This window comes from Octopus bimaculoides, chromosome 29 (assembly GCF_046866305.1).
Source record: "Octopus bimaculoides isolate indiv1 chromosome 29, ASM4686630v1, whole genome shotgun sequence".
Classification (NCBI taxonomy): Eukaryota; Metazoa; Mollusca; class Cephalopoda; order Octopoda; family Octopodidae; genus Octopus; species Octopus bimaculoides.
Genome location: NC_142956.1, coordinates 9,100,112 through 9,118,010, shown reverse-complemented (window position 1 = coordinate 9,118,010; position 17,899 = coordinate 9,100,112). Strand labels below are relative to the sequence as shown.

At 40.3% G+C, this 17,899-nt stretch overlaps 1 protein-coding gene across 1 annotated transcript in view; it reads left to right on the top strand.

Moving 5' to 3' along the window:
• LOC106882024 (uncharacterized) overlaps positions 1-17,899 on the top strand; it is a 43,005-nt gene that overhangs the window by 7,726 nt on the left and 17,380 nt on the right. The window lies entirely within an intron of this gene.

Genomic DNA, 17,899 nt, shown 5'->3' with positions numbered 1-17,899 from the left:
CGATTTCCATTTTACTTGACTCAACAGATCTTCTCAAGCCTATCCTATTGCCAGATGCTTCAAGGGTGCTTTTAAATGGGCCACTCCTGCAACACTGGCATCAGTCATGGCTGCAATCTTATTTTAGTTGCCTGGTCTTCTCAATCACAGCATATCTCCAAAGGTCGCGGTCTCTTGTCATTGCCTCAGTGAGGCCCAACGTTTGAAGGTCATGCTTCACCACCTCATCCCATGTCTTCCTGGGTCTACCTCTTCCACAGGTTCCTTCCACTGTTGGGGTGTATCACTTCCTCACACAGCTGTCCTCATCCATATGCAACCCATGCCCATACCAGCGCAGTTGTCTCTCTTGCATCACACATTTGATGCTTCTTATGTCCAACTTTTCTCTCGGGGTGCTTACACTCTGTCGTGTATGCACACTGACATTACACATCCAGTGGATCATACTAGCTTCATTTTTTGCAAGCCTACGCATGTCCTCAGCAGTCATGGCTCATGTTTCACTGCCGTGTAGCATGGCGGTTTGCACACATGCATCATATAGTCTACCTTTCACCCTGAGCGAGAGGCCCTTAACTGCCAGCAGAAGTAGGAGCTCTCTGAACTTTGCTCAGGCTATTCTTATTCAGCTTACACTGGGTACATCTTATGGAATTCCTACCTATGCCTTTTCTACAGATCGAGCAAGGTTATTTACCTGAAAGGGTTACACACACACACGCATATTGACACATAAATAGGTTCATGTATAAGTACTTGACTTTATGTTTATCTGTTTTTAATAGCTTCATAGATATAGAGAATTGGTGATAATGACCTGTATGTTATCTGTTTAATGAGTTGAGAGCAGATGAGTAAGAAATAACCCTGAGATTTTTTCACTGCTTACACAGAATGTTCTACACTGTTTATCCTGTAAAGGTGACAACACATTTCATGGGCTGGAGAAGGGGAGGAGAATTGCACTGCCTAGAGCAGAGAACCTTTTGATTAACGTTGGTACATTAAACAGTGAAGTAGGTGAATCACTGCTAATTAAAGTAAACTGGCCTTCGTTCAAAGATTGCTCACATGGCTGTGTGGTAAGAAGTTTGCTTCCCAACCACGTGGTTCAGGGTTCAGTCCTACTGCATGGCACCTTGGACAAATGTCTTCTAAATGTCTGACCAAAGCCTTGTGAGTGGATATGGTAGATGAAAACTGAAAGAAGCCCATCATATGTGTGTTTGTGTGTGTGTGTGTGTGTGTGTCGCTTCGTGTCTGCAATTGAGTCCCACCACTGTTTGACAACTAGTCTCTAAAGAAACTGATATAACAGGGACCGAGGAGACCCCCTTCGGTCATGAATGACCATGGGATTGCACCTAGAAAGTTACCCTCCGAGGTACAAGTCCGGGCAAGGTTGTTTGTGGAAAACCAGCAGTCGCCCATGCATACCAACCTGCCCTCTCCACACCACCGATGTTATCCAAGGGAAAGGCAAAGGGGCCAATACAGCTTGGCACCAGTGATATCGCAACTCATTTCTGCAGCTGAGTTAACTGGAGCAACGTGAAATAAAGTGTCTTGCTCAAGAACACAACACACAGCCCGGTCCGGGAATCGAACTCACAACCTCAAGATCGTAAGCTCGACGCCCTAACCACTGAGCCATGCACCTTCACAACAGGTGCCACACTTTACAGAAAATGATATGTATTGGAGTCAATTTGTTCCACTAAATTTCTTCAAGTTGGTGCCCCAGCATGGCCACAGTCTAATGACTGAAACAAGTAAAAGATAAAAAATATATATATATATGGCTTGGCTGTATGGTAAGAAGCTTGCTTCCCAACCACATGATTCCCAGCTCAGTCCCACTGTGTGGTACCTTGGACAAGTATCTTCTACTATAGCCTTCTGAATGGATTTGGTAGATGGAAACTGAAAGAAACCTGTCATATGTATGTATATATGTGTGTATGCATATATCTATGTGTGTGTTTTGTGTTTGTCCCCCCGTCACTGTTTGGCAACTGGTAGCGAGGACATAAGTACTGGGGTCGATATATTTTTCTATTTTCAACCACATTGTTTAAAGAGATGTATTCATATACAAAACATCGCAACCTGGCTCTAATTTCTATAGAAAATCTGTAGAGATAACTTTTAAAAGTGATTGAATTGCACTGCTGACACAGGCAGGTGACAGTATTAACTTATAAAAGCCTTTAATATTTTGGGAGTATACTATCATCATCATTATCATCATCGTTTAACATCCGCTTTCCATGCTAGCATGGGTTGGACAATTTGACTGAGGACTGGTGAACCAGATGGCTACACCAGGCTCCAATCTGATTTGGCAGAATTTCTATAGCTGGGTGCTTTTACGTGCCACCGGCACGAAGGCCGGTCAGGAGGTGCTGGCAACGGCCATGCTAGAAATGGTGTATTTTACATGCCAACTGGCAACGAACTCGCTCAAATGTCTTTTCACATTCCACTGGCACAAGTGCCAGGAAGGCGACATTGGTAATGGTCACATGAAAGCGAGACAGCTGGTGCTCTGGCAACGATCATGCTCGGACAGTGCTCTTAGTGATCTACTGGTACAGGTGCCATCACGATTTGGCTTTCGCTTGCCCCAACAGGTCTTCACAAGCCGAGTTTAGTGTTCAAATACAGTATTAAAATATATATACCAGCAATTAATAAGTACTGGTCTCTGTGTTTAGTATGTAAATTGGTGTATCTAACAGTGTTAAATCTGTAAACTTAGTGGGTAGTTAAGCAATTTGTTTGTGAATCGTTAAGGAATTGGATGTGGTGATGAAGAAAGATCAAGAACTGAAATATGCATATATGTTCATTAAATATTTTTCTTTGATTGCATTGTTTACGTTAGACATATTCATATATGAAATGTCATAACTTTCAGTGCTGTCTCTAATTTCTACCAAAAATCTGTTGAGATAACTTTTAAAACTGATTGAATCACACTGCTAACACAGGCAGGAGACAGTATTAACTGATAAAGCCTTTAATATACTTTGAAGTACATTCATCATCATCATTGAACATCCATTGTCCATGCTGGCATGGGTTGGATGGTTTAACAGGAGCTTGCAAGCTGGAGAGCTGCACCAGGCCCCAGTCTGAGTTGGTATCTATGGCTGGATGCCCTTCTTAATACCAACCACCTCGCAGGATGTGCTGGGTGCTCTTATGTGGCACCAGCACACAACTCTTTCGGGTCAATCCTCTTCACCAGGGGAACAGCATATCATTTTCTGTAAAGTGTGGCACCTGTTGTGAAGGTGCATGGCTCAGTGGTTAGAGCGTCGAGCTTACGATCTTGAGGTTGTGAGTTCGATTCCCGGACCGGGCTGTGTGTTGTGTTCTTGAGCAAGACACTTTATTTCACGTTGCTCCAGTTAACTCAGCTGTAGAAATGACAAGAGGCCATATGAAGTCCTATCCTAAGTACCTGACAATGATCTACTTAACTACATAAATGCTTATTGTCAGATAGAGTAAGGATAGATATTACTGGCATGGCATTGTGAAGCAGGCTCGTGTCTCACTTGCTGCTAATTCAATGATAGAAGGAAATAAACGCTTATAAACTAAGAGCTTGTCTATGAAGCTCCATATATGGTGTGATCTTTTATTCTTTTAATCTTTTACTTGTTTCTTTCATCAGCCTGGTAATTATTCTGTCGGCCTCTTTTACTAAATCGCTAAGTTACAGGGATGTAAACACACCAATACTGGTTGTCAAGTGGTGTGGTGTGTGTGTGGGGGGGGGGGGGACAAACAAAAATATACACGCACACATATACATATACATATATATCTATATCTATCTATCTATTCGCCATGATAAATCGCTAGCAACTAAACCTTTTTCTATTTTCTCTCCCTGTTTATTTCTGTGTTCCTTTCTGTCGAAGAGCGTAGGCTCAAAACGTGAAAGACTTTCCCTATTCCCAAGCATTAAACTAATACATCTATTTGTTGTTTACACACCCGTCCTCATCTTTTGTGGTTTTGTAAATTCTCACTATATATATATATATATATGGCCAACCACTCCGAAAGTACCCACTACACTCTCGGTGTGGTTGGCATTAGGAAGGGCATCCAGCTGTAGAAACTCTGCCAGATCTGATTGGAGCCTGGCGCAGCCATCTGGTTCATCAGTCCTCAGTCAAATCATCCAACCCATACCAGCATGGAAAGCGGACGTTAAACGATGATGATGATAATGATATATATATATTGCTAAAGCAAATAGTCACATCAAAGTGGAAAAGTAATATTCGTAGTCACTTTAACATGGCTGTCCATTTGAGCGGACTCTACTGTGATTTTTTAACCCCAAGAGGACATCTCTAGCTGGTTAATGATGCACAACTGCATCCGATAAAATTGCGAACAGGACAGCCATGTTAAAGACAGTACAACTACTGTGTTGGTCTCTTAGAGAGATTTTAGAACTAGCATTATATATATATATATATATATATATATATATATATATATATATATATATATATATATATATATCCTTCTCTTTCTCTCGGAGAGGCACAAACACATACACAGACATATACACATGCGACAGTAACTTCCACCTACCAAATTCAATCACAAAGCTTCAGTCGGCCTGGGGCTATAGCAGAAGACACTTGCTCAAGGGAGTGAACCTGGAACCATGTGGTTAGGAGGCAAGCTTCTTACCATGCAGCCATGCCTGTACATGGCCAAAGAAAATGTAAATAAACACTAGGGTTCAATTTGTTTGACTAAATTCTTCAGGCCAGTGCCCCAGCATAGCTACAGTCTGATGACTGACCCAGAATAATAGCAGCTAAAAAAGAAACACACAAACGCTCATATAGTGTGTGTGTGTCTGAGTGTTGGCTGAGGATCGTGGTGGGGGAGAAGGTTACAGAGGTATGTTGGTGTAATGGTAGTACACTTGTCACAAAAACAAAGGGCTCTGGATTCGAGTCCTACGCATACAAAAAAAAACCTACTTTTTCTGTTGAAGGTTTATACACCCCAATTTTAGACTATTGGGTGCTGGTGTGGTGTGGCTGTGTGGTAAGACCAACCAAAGACATATAAGTGGATATAGTGTATGAAAACTGAATGAAGCCCATCACACACACACACACACACATATTTATAAAAGAAGTGAGGACCGAAATCCTTCAAAGGGATGTCAAACATCCAAGTGTATTTGGTAAATGAAAACTGAAAGAAGCCCATTGCAATTTTTTTTTCTATATATATATATATTATATATAAAGAAGCATTGGTTATATAACAAACATTAAATTTGGGTCAATGACTTTACATACAACACCACGCCTCAAACATTTAATCATATATAAAAATCACCATGGTTTTCAAACTCATAAAAAATAATACATATACATAAAATCACAGAAGGTAAAAATATAATTGCATAAAATACAAAAAGAAGGCCTATCAAAAAGTTAAATATACACGACTAAAAATTCATAAACTACCAAAAAACCTAATAGACAAATATAAAATAAATATAGATAAAAATAAGATGTACACCGACTAAAAAAGAGAATTTTTATCAGCCTCTCCCCTTTACAGAATTTCCCACTAAAATTTCCCAGCATCTTATTTCTTGACCTGATGTAAGTGGAACAACTTATGTATTTTCTTTCACAGTCATCACCACCACTGCCGCCATTACTGTCACCACTATCATCATCATCATCATTACCACCACCATCACCATGACTGCTGTAACACAAGTGATGGAAATAACATGGTGGAGAGAGGATGTTGTCCTACTTTTCAGCTTTCAGTGTTTGGTGGTGTTGTTGATGGTGGTGGTGATGATGTTTATGGTGGAGGTGGTGCTGATGGTGGCAATAGTGGTACTGATGATGCTTATGGTGTTGGTAGTGAAGGCACTAAATAAAAAATGGTGTCCGCCAAATCAGAAAGATCCCATGGCTTGGTGGTTAGGGTATTCGGCCCACAATCATAAGATCATCAGTTTGTTTCCCAGCAGTGCATTGTTTCCTTCAGCAAGACACTTTATTTCATGTTCCTCCAGACCACTCAGCTGGCAGAAGCATTAGCACGTCGGGCGAAATGCATAGCGGTATTTTGTCCGCGGTTACGTTCTGAGTTCAAATTACGCCGAGGTCAACTTTGCCTTTCATCCTTTCGGGGTCGATAAATAAAGCACCAGTTACCCACTGGAGTCGATATAATCGACTTAATCCGTTTGTCTGTCTTTGTTTGTCCCCTCTATGTTTAGCCCCTTGTGGGCAATAAAGAAATAAGAAATTGGTAGTACCTGTATTTCAAAGGCCCAGCTTTGTCACATTCTAAGTCACACTGAATCTCTCTGAGATCAGAGTTAAAGATACATGTGTCTGTGGAATACTCAACCACTTGCACATTAATTTCACCAGCAGGCTATTCTATTGATCACGTCAACTGTAACTCCTATTGTCATAACTGATTAAATGCCAGGTTTTAGTGAAGGCACTGGGCTTAAAATAAGAAATACTGGGGTTGATTTGCTTGACTAAGATTCTTTGAGGCAGAGCCCCAGCATGGCCAAAAGTCTGTGCCTGGAAAAATGATTTTTCTTTTTTAGAAAGTTCCAGGTGTAGATGTGTCTGTGTGGTAAGAAGCTTGCTTTATGGCCAATTTTCATGAAATAAAGAAGCTTGCCTCCCAGCCACATGGTTCCAGGTTGAGTCCCACTGCGTGGCACTTGGGCAGGTGTCTTCTACTATAGCCTCAGGCCAAACAACAAAGCCTTGTGAGTGGATTTGGTAGACGGAAACTGAAAAAGGCCCGTTGTGTGTGTGTGTGTATTGTTGTGTCTGGGGTGAGTCATTCTCATATATATATATATATATATAGATATATATGTATATGTATGTATACAATTATGTGTGTTGGTGTGTTTACATCCCTATACCATAGCAGTTTGGCAAAAGAGACTGATTGAATAAGTACAAGTCTTACAAAGAATAAGTCCTAGGGTCGATTTCTTCAACTAAAACTCTTTAAGGCGGTGCTCCAGCATGGTCGCAGTCAAATAACTGAAATAAGTAAAAGAGTAAATTATTTTTAATGGTGGAACTTGGAGGAGATAGAGCTATAAAGAATAGCATGTAGAACATAGATGCAGGTATGGCTGTGTGGTTAAGAAGCTTGCTTTCTAATCATGTGGCTCTGGTTTCAGTCCCACTGCATGGCACCTTGGGAAAAGTGTCTTCTATTATAGCCTTGGGCTGAGCAAAGTCTTGTGAGTGGATTTGATAGATAGAAAGTGAAAGTAGCCTGTCGTCACCGCTTTGTTTTGGATACATAAGAGGCATAGTGCTATCACAAGAAGGTTAATGGAGAAAATAGCCTGTGTGTGTGGCAAATGTGTTGGTACAATAAGCACTAAAAATGGGGGGGATCATTAGAAATAGTAGACAGCTTCTGTTACCTAGGTGACCAAGTTAGCAGTGGAGGAACAAGTTCTAAATGTGTAACTGCTAGAAGAACAGGTTGAGCAAAGTTCAGGGAGCTCCTACCTTTGTTGGTAACTAAGGGCCTCTCTCTCAAAGTGAAAGACAGATTGTATGATGCCTGTGTACATATAGCTATGCTACATGGCAGTGAAACATGGGCTTTGACTATGGAGGACTTGTGAAGGCTTGAAAGAAATGAAGCCAGCATGCTCCACTGGATGGGTAATGTCAGTGTGCATGACAGGTTTAAGAGGAAAACTGGGTATAAGAGGCATCAGATGTTGTGTGCCAGAGAGAAGGCTGTGCTGGTTTGGTCATGTGATGCATTTGGATGACAGCTGCATAAAGAAGTGTCGAGCTCTAATTGTGGGGGAACCTGTGGAAGGAGTAGACTCAGGAAGACATAAGATGAAGTGATGAGAAAGGATCTTCAGACTCTGGACCTCACTGAGGAAATGACAAGGGACTGGGAGTTGTGGCAATTTGCTGTACTTGAGAAGAGATGTGAAGCTAAGTAAAACTGCTGTCATCCATACATACATAAAATGCCCTTGTGCGAGTGTTGCATAAGCGCACCTGTTTCAGTGGCATGTAAAAAGCAGCCAGCACACTCTGTAAACTGGTTGGTATTACGAAGGGCATCCAGCTGTAGAAACCATGCCACAACAGGCAATTGGAACCTGGCCAGCTCCATGTCAAGCCATCCAACCCATGCCAATATGGAAATTGGGTGTTAAACAATGATGATGATGGTGACATTCAGTCTCACTGCGTGGAACTTTTGGGCAAATGTCTTCTACTATAACCCCGAGACAAGCAAAGTCTTGTGAGTGGTTTTGGTAGACAGAAAGTGTAAGTCCCGTCGTGTGTATATATATGTTGGTTCGTTTATGCTCCTGTAACTGCCCCATGAGGGCAAAAGAGACATCAAGAATAGATACTACACTTTAACATAAGTCCTGGTGGTCGATTTGTTTGACTAAGACCCTTCAAGGTAGTGCCCCAGCATGACCACAGTCCAATGACTGAAATCAAAGATAAAAGATACATATACAATCAGCTCACTCTTTAGCAAGGCACCTATCTTTTATTTCCTTTATTTTTAAACTCTATATATGTATATACATTCATATATACATGCATATGTTTGTGTTGGTTTGTTTACATCCCCATAACTCCGTAACTGTGCAGATTGGCAAAAGAGACATCGGAATAGATACCACACTTAAAAAATAAGTAGTGGGGAGGGTGATTGATTTGTTCGACTAAAACCCTTCAAGGTGGTGCCTCAGCATGACTGCAATCCAATGGCTGAAACAAGAAAAAGATAAATGATTTTTAAGGCGCAGGCGTGGCTGTGTGGTAAGTAGCTTGCTTACCAACCACATGGTTCCGGGTTCAGTCCCACTGCGTGGCACCTTGGGCAAGTGTCTTCTTCTATAGCCTCAGGCTAACCAAAGCCTTTGTAATAAATTGACTGTGCGAACCAAAGGAGAATGGCGACGAGACGGAAAAGGCTCCTTTTAACCATGTCGTACGGTCGAACACAAAACAAGATAATATACAACATAGAAGGCTCGTCGTGAGAGATACAAGCCAAGTGCCAGTAGATGAGAATGAGAGTGACAGACACAACCGTTAGAGATATAAAGAGAGTAAGTTTATTAACATAGTGAAACTGTAGTGCGTGCATGCGGCATATATAAATAACACAGTAAATAAGTTAGGCCTTCGTGTACAAGAGTATCTATGCAACATTATGAAATAACGGACAGTCGTATAAGCAATAGTGTGTGTACAATATGTGAGTGTACAAGTGTGTGTGTGAGTGAGAGGAACACAGAACATAGAAAGAGTGTCTGTAACATAGACTGTAAAAAGTCTTCAAACACTGAGATAGAGAAAACCAGTTCGTATAAGAGTTACACAAGGAGATAGATGTTCATACGCAGGAAGTTGTGGCCAAGGAGCAGAGCTGTGGTATCACAATATGTGTGTTGAGCGTCGAATGCTGTGACCGGTTACCTGATACGGAATATTCTCGCAGGTTAGTTCTGACTGTTGCTCGTGGTGGGAATAATCCACTCATACAGTGTAGATATAAAACCGAGTTTGTTGATATTGGTGTGTACTCTGGTGGTGGTGTTGCTGGTGACAACATTGTGGTAGTCAGTACATAGGTGGTGAAGACATCGACGCTGTAAACTGCCTGGAGCTGTGTTCTGTATATGTGTGTGGTCAGCGACCAAACCTGTGAGAGATCTGAAATCAAAGACGACTGGCGTCGTTGGATCGGGCTTATTTATAGATGAAATAGGGCTCACTGGAAACAAAGAAAAACTCTCTCATGTGACCTTATTATAAGGCCACGATTGGATGGAATGCACCCTGGCGCGAAGCAGAACTGGGGACAATTGCCGCGCAAATGAGAACCAATCAGGGTGGTGAACACAAGGGTCCAAGGCAGCCGAAGGCTAGATGTTAGCCCTTTCGTTATCATTTATGATTGAATGCTCGAGAGAGAGGTTTCACTACACCTTGTGAGTGGATTTGGTAGACGGAAACTGAAAAGAAGCCCATCGTATATATATATATATATATATATATATATGTGTGTGTGTGTGTGTGTGTGTCTGTGTTTGTCCCCACCACCATCACTTGACAACCGATGCTGGTGTGTTTACCTCGCCGTAACTTAACGGTTCGGCAGAAAGGGACCGATAGAATGAGTACTAGGCTTACAAAGAATAAGTCCTGGTGTCGATTTGCTCGACTAAAGTCGGTGCTCCAGCATGGCCGCAGCCAAATGACTGAAACAAGTAAAAGAGAAATGCTTTTACGTGGGGAGGAAAAAACCATTCTAATTCGATTGTGAAACGTAGTTTATTTTTTCGTTTTCTTTGTTCTCGTTAACCAACCTTAAAACAACTGAAATAACAGAAAGTTGAGATAAACAGGAAGTTGGGTGTGTGTTTGGAATTCTCTCTCTCTCTCTCTCTCTCTCTCTCTTTTTCTATGTATATCTGTCTTCTGTGTATGTGTGTGAGTGTATTTCCTATCTTTATGTGTGTGAGTGTGTCTTCTCTGTTGTACTTTCCTCTGCGGTTGTGTGTGTGTTTAAATTTCTCTCTCTTTCTATGTGTACGTGTGTGTGAATTTGTATGCGCATGTGTTTTCTCCCTATGTTGGTGTGTGTGTGTGTGTGTGTGTGTGTGGATGCGCGGATTTTCTGTGTGCATGTGAGTGTGTAAATGTGTGTATGTGTCTCCTCTCTCTCTTTCTCTTTCTTGTGTGTAATTATTCATGTCTCTATACAAGATGTGTATGTATGAATTGTTTCAATATCTGTGTGCGTTTCTCTCTTTCTCTCTCTCTTTGGGAAATTCCCAGTTAACTGACCAAGTGCTAACGAATTTGGCTGTTGTTTTGGTGGTAGTTTTGTAACGGCCAAAATGTGATGGTGGTTGTTATTGATGGGATTTTGGTTGCTGTTGAAATAGTTGTGGTGGAAATAGAATAGGAGTGGTGGTGATATGACCTGTGTGCTTGTCTCTCCTTTTGTTCTACGATATATATATATATATATATATATATATATATATATATATATATATATATATATATATATATATATATCGTAGAACAAAAGAAAGACAAAAGGGGTCGATTTGCTCGACTAAGGGCGGTGATCCAGCATGGCCGCAGTCAAGGGCGGTGCTCCAGCATGGCCGCAGTCAAATGGCTCTTGTTTCATTCATTTGACTGAGGCCATGCTGGAGCACCGCCCTTAGTCGAGCACTTAGCGGTTCTGCAAAAAATAACGATACAATAAGTACTAGGCTTACAAAGAATAAGTCCTGGGGTCGATTTGTTCGACTAAAGGCGGTGCCCCAGCATGGCCACAGTCAAATGACTGAAACAAGTAATGCTATATGTGTGTATATATATATATATGGCTGTGTGGTAAGTAGTTTGCTTACCAACCACATGGTCCCGGGTTCAGTCCCACTGCGTGGCATCTTGGGGAAGTGTCTTCTACTATAGCCTCGGGCCGACCAATGCCTTGTGAGTGGATTTGGTAGACGGAAACCGAAAGAAGCCTGTCGTATATATGTATATATATATATGTATGTGTGTATGTTTGTATGTCTGTGTTTGTCCCCCCCAACATCGCTTGACAACCGATGCTGGTGTGTTTATGTCCCCGTAACTTAGCGGTTCGGCAAAAGAATCCGATAGAATAAGTACTAGGCTTCCAAAGAATAAGTCCTGGGGTCGATTTGCTCGACTAAAGATGGTGCTCCAGCATGGCCACAGTCAAAAGACTGAAACAAGTAAAAGAGTAAAAGAGAGAGAGTATATACATACATATATATATATATATATATATATATATATATATACATATACATATATATATATATATGTATGTATGTATGTATGTATGTGTGTGCGTATATATAATAGTGATGGCGCTGGCGTTGTGAGATTTTTTTCGTAATGGTGGTGGCAGTAGGCTCATGTTTTGTAGTGGTTTATTTGTAGTACTGATGTTGGCTGCGGCGGTGGTGGTGGTAGTTTTGTTGGAAGTCACTGAACTGACATGTCAAACGCCCACCAACACGTTTCTACTCCTGCTATCATAGTTGTGCCTGTGACAATGACAATTATCGTTTGTAACAATGGGCAACTGACTGTTAATCCCAAATCTGTGGACATTTATGGGAAATCCCTAAGACGTGGGTGTTTAGGCTATCATTAGACTTATTGATGTTGTTTCTATACACATACACATACCAATATGTATACATACATTACGCCATGTCTCCCTCCCCACCATGATTTTCAAGCAACATGTGTCTCTCCCTCTCTTTCTCCCTCCCTCTCTCTCTTCCCCTTTTTCGGATATATGATTCACTGACGATATAGTGGCTGTGTGGTAAGTAGCTTGCTTACCAACCACATGGTTCCGGGTTCAGTCCCACTGCGTGGCATCTTGGGCAAGTGTCTTCTACTATAGCCTCGGGCCGACCAAAGCCTTGTGAGTGGATTTGGTAGACGGAAACTGAAAGAAGCCCGTCCTATATATGTATGTGTTTGTCTGCCTGTGTTTGTCCACCCCCCCCCCCCAACATCGCTGGTGTGTTTACGTCCCCGTAACTTAGCGGTTCGGCAAAAGATAACGATAGAATAATTACTAGGCTTCCAAAGAATAAGCTCTGGGGTTGATTTGCTCGACTAAAGGCGGTGCTCCAGCATGGCCACAGTCAAAAGACTGAAACAAGTAAAAGAGTATTATATTAAGGGCATTACTACACATAAATACCTCACACTATGAGGAACTCTTAAGGTCAAAACTATCATAATAAATATATTCTTTTACTTGTTTCGGTCATTTGACTGCGGCCATGCTGGAGCATTGCCTTGAAGGATTTTACAAACAAATCAACACCAGGAATTATTTCTTAAACCTAGTACTTATTCTATCGGTCTCTTTTGCCGAATCACTGATTTGCGGGGACATAAACATAACAACACCAGTTATCAAGTGGTGATGAAGGGACAAGGACAGACACAAAGACACACATGCACTGCCTACACCACCTGTCTTTGTCTTTTTTTTTTGTGAATTCTCCCCCTATAATATATATATATATATATATATATATATATATATATATATATATATATATATATATATATATATATATATAGGCGCAGGAGTGGCTGTGTGGTAAGTAGCTTGCTTACCAACCACATGGTTCCGCGTTCAGTCCCACTGCGTGGCATCTTGGGCAAGTGTCTTCTACTATAGCCTCAGGCCGACCAAAGCCTTGTGAGTGGATTTGGTAGACGGAAACTGAAAGAAGCCCGTCGTATATATGTATGTATATATGTGTGTGTGTGTGTGTGTGTGTGTATGTTTGTGTGTCTGTGTTTGTCCCCCCAAAGGCTATAGTAGAAGACACTTGCCCAAGGTGCCACGCAGTGGGACTAAAACCGGAACCCTGTGATTGGTAAGCATGCTACTTACCACACAGCCACTCCTGTTCAAAATTAAAATTTTTGTTGTAATAATTACTGCTCTATTCTTTAGAGTGTGCTTTTTTTATGTATGTTTTATTGACCATGTATATATATGTAATACATTAAAAGTGAAGTTCATCTTGCTTGCTTGCTTGCAGTGTTGCACAGCCAAACTGGCGCATAATGTGAAAATACTTTGAAAGTAAAGTGCCCCTACAGACCCCCTGCCCATAATATATATATTCTTTTATTCTTTTACTTGTTTCAGTCATTTGACTGCGGCCATGCTGGAGCACCGCCATTAGTTGAGCAAATCGACCCCAGGACTTATTCTTTGTAAGCCTAGTACTTATTCTATCAGTGTCTTTTGCCAAACCACTAAGCTATGGAGACATAAACACACCAGAATCGGTTGTCAAGCGATGGTGGGGGGTGGGGAACAAACACAGACACACAAACATATACACACACATACATATATATATATATATATATATATATATATATATATATATATATATATATACATACATATATACGACAAGTTTCTTTCAGTTTCCGTCTACCAAATCCACTCACAAGGCTTTGGTCGGCCCGAGGCTATAGTAGAAGACACTTGCCTAAGGTATCATGCAGGGGGACTGAACCCGGATCTTTCAGTTTCCGTCTACCAAATCCACTCCCAAGGCTTTGGTAGGCCCGAGGCTATAGTAGAAGACACTTGCCTAAGGTATCATGCAGGGGGACTGAACCCGGATCTTTCAGTTTCCGTCTACCAAATCCACTCACAAGGCTTTGGTCGGCCCGAGGCTATAGTAGAAGACACTTGCCTAAGGTATCATGCAGGGGGACTGAACCCGGATCTTTCAGTTTCCGTCTACCAAATCCACTCACAAGGCTTTGGTCGGCCCGAGGCTATAGTAGAAGACACTTGCCTAAGGTATCACGCAGGGAGACTGAACCCATAACCATGTAGTTGATAAGCAAGCTACTCACCACACTGCCATTCCTGCACCTACCACTCTGCCACTCCTGTACCTACCACACAGCCACTCTATGGATGTATCTCTATGATATAATTTTTCCTACTTTTACTATCTAATATTTAATTGCTCTAATTGAATCTGTAACTACCTTTAAGATTTTAGACATTTCTCATGTCAAGAGCACTTATCTGAAATCTAGTTCACTTTATTCTCGAAGGTTATATTTGATTAACTATACACACACATACACACACATTTATACATATATCTCGCCCCTCCTTAATTCTTTTGTCCCTCTGCCTCTACCTCTCTCTTCTCTTCCCACGTGACCGGCGTTTAGCCAAGCGTGATCTTTCTTTCTTGGCAGGCCGTTGTGTGTGCAACATTGATATTCCTCCCTGTGCCTGTGAAATCTTGTATCCCTGCACTAAGGCTTTATTTCCACACACGCCAGCTTAATTTAATTTGTCCTTAGTCGAAAGAAACTTGTTGTTATGTCCTGTTATTATTTTTATTGCATTTGTGTAACATTGTCTGTTTTTTTCCGTCCTTGTTTTTGTATACATTCGCTGCTTTCTTGCAAGGAATCTAATGCTCTTAGCTTAGTTTTTCCTTGGGGCTGGCCAGATTGGAGCAATCTCAAGTATAATGAGCCGAAATTGCGAAGATAATCTGGTACTCAACTGAGGAAAGAAAATTTTGAACGACCAGTTCTTGTTTTCTTTGTATCATCTATCTGGATGTTTTGCTGTCCCATTTTTGTATCACCTAACTGTCCAGATGTTTTGCATTCTTGTCCCCTTTTGTATTTTATAAATATATATATATATATATATATATATATCTTAAATCCAACTTACGCTGAAAGTCAACAAACAAAGTTTGCTTTAGAAGCGTTGAGATGTATTGAAAGACTAGCAGTACAACCCGACGTTGTCCGGGTGTGACTTATTACGCCATCTACGATAAGTCTTGCTAGGTGAAAATCAACTAAAAAAGAAAGCCTTACAATGAAAAAACATTTATGATGTAAATATGTTCATAATTCAAAAGACGAAATTAATAGGGGAAGTCTGAAGGCTGTTTTGTGTAACATTATTAAGTGTACGTAAATTTCATCCATCTAATTGGCTATAGAAATGCTTGTGCAAAACAACTTTTTGCGCTGCCTTGATTATACATAGCAGGGTAATTCTTTTTCGCAGGAGGTAGGACGGCAATTTCTGATGAAGCAATTGCTGGCGATCTGTTGCTACACAGTTCTGCCAGAATTCTATCAGATTGGGCAGTAGATGATGATGCACCGTTTTGCATTATGTTCAAAGTAGCTTCTGGAATGTGGTGAATTGCTGCAGTCTGTTGCTGTCTTTTTAAACCGGTTGCTTTCTTTCCCCAGCAAGCTCTCTTGTTTGGAGGCATAATCTATGTACATATTAAACAGAACAACAAAAGTTATAACAGATGGGAGGGTTGGTAGTTTTCACATTTCGGTGATTTTTCAGATTAATGCCCGCACGATTACGTAACCCCAACCCTAAAACCGTAACCGTAAGACTAACCCTCATCGTAACCCTAAAACCGTAACCCTGACCCAAAAACCGTAACCCTAACACCCTAGTGAAAATCGTGTGGGTGTTAATCTGAATAATAATAATAATGACCTCTGCAGATCAAACTCCCAACCCACAACTAAGTCTTAAGTGTATATATATATGGGCAACACACACACACATACACACTAAATAAAAAAATGTTAGTAAGTACAGAACTTCAGCATTATATATTAAGATGGGCAACACACACACACACTAAATAAAAAAAATGACAGGTATTTGTATGTATGTGTGCATTAATGTGTATTCTGTGTCTATATATGGTAGTAAGTAAATGCGTTTTAAGAAAGATATTAAAAAAATTCAGTTTGTAAGGAATAAATGTTTGACTATCGATCATATTTGGAAGAGAATGACAAATATTTGTATGTATGAGTGTGTGAGTTCAAATTCCGCTGAAGTTGACTTTGCCTTCCATCCTTTTGGGGTCTAAAAAATAAGTACCAGTTGAACACAGGGGTCAATATAATCGACTATTCTCCACCTGCCCGAAGCCGCCGTTGTGGGAAAAATTTAAAATAATAATAATAATGACCTCTGCCGATCAAACTCCCAACCCACAACTAAGTCTTAAGTGTATATATATATATATATATATATATATATATATATATATATGGGCAACACATACACTAAATAAAAAAGATGTTAGTAAGTAAAAGTGTTTTAAAAAAGATTGTTAAATTTTCAGATTAACACCTGTACGATTTTCACTACAGTGTTAGGGTTAGGGTTTGTTAGGGTTAGGTAGGTAATGATGCGGGTGTTAATCTCAAGATTTACGAAAAGATTTTTTTAAAAACTCACAGTTTATAGTGAATAAATGTTTGTTGATCGTATTTGAGAAAGATGTCTCGATGGTGAAGGACGGTGTTAGAAATGGAAAGTAAACTTACAATTCCCACCAAATTGGAATGAGGTCATTGGTAACCATAGGTACATATATATGTGTGTATTTACGTATGATTGGTAGTGTGTCTGTTTATTTGACTCTCACTCTCCTTCGTTTCTCTGTCTATTTTCTTGGATCGTTCATAAACGTTCATAAGAGAAAGTAGCAACTGAAACGATGTGTAAGAGGAATAGAAATAGTTAATTTTAGAGGGGCAAAGTAATTTAGTATGTAGTTTTAGTATCTGTCATTACAGTGTCGAAATGTGATTGTTTCAGTTTTGATCTTTTTGTATTTGTTGTTGGATTGTTGGTAAAGGTTCATAAGAGAAAGTAGGAGTTGAAAGGATTTGTATTAGAAAGAGGAAATTAGATTTTATTAGGGAGAAAATGTTTACTGCTGTAGTTTTATGGATTTTATTCATTATTAGGAAATTTTTGGAGTAAATAAATGACACAGTGACCTAACAAATTGTATTTAGAATATTAATTGCGATTGTTTAATCCAAGAAATTTGCCTTTTATAGTATAGATACACAGATAAGGAAATAATTTTATTCTCAAACACAGGATAATGCTAATAATATAGCATGAACAGGATAATCTAGCCATATTTTGCTGAAAAATCTGTCAGCAGCCAGCTGCAAGACTCAAACTCATATCCCTGTGATTACACGTCAAGTGCCTTACCATTAAGCTAAGCTGACCCAACAAATTCCTCTGCAAATGTAGGATATATAAATCTAGCTTTATAAGACACTATTGGAAAGCACTTGACACGTAAACAGGGATGTGAGTTCAAGTCTCATGGCTGGCCGCTGACAGATTTTTCTGCAAAATATAGATAGTTTATCTTGTTTAT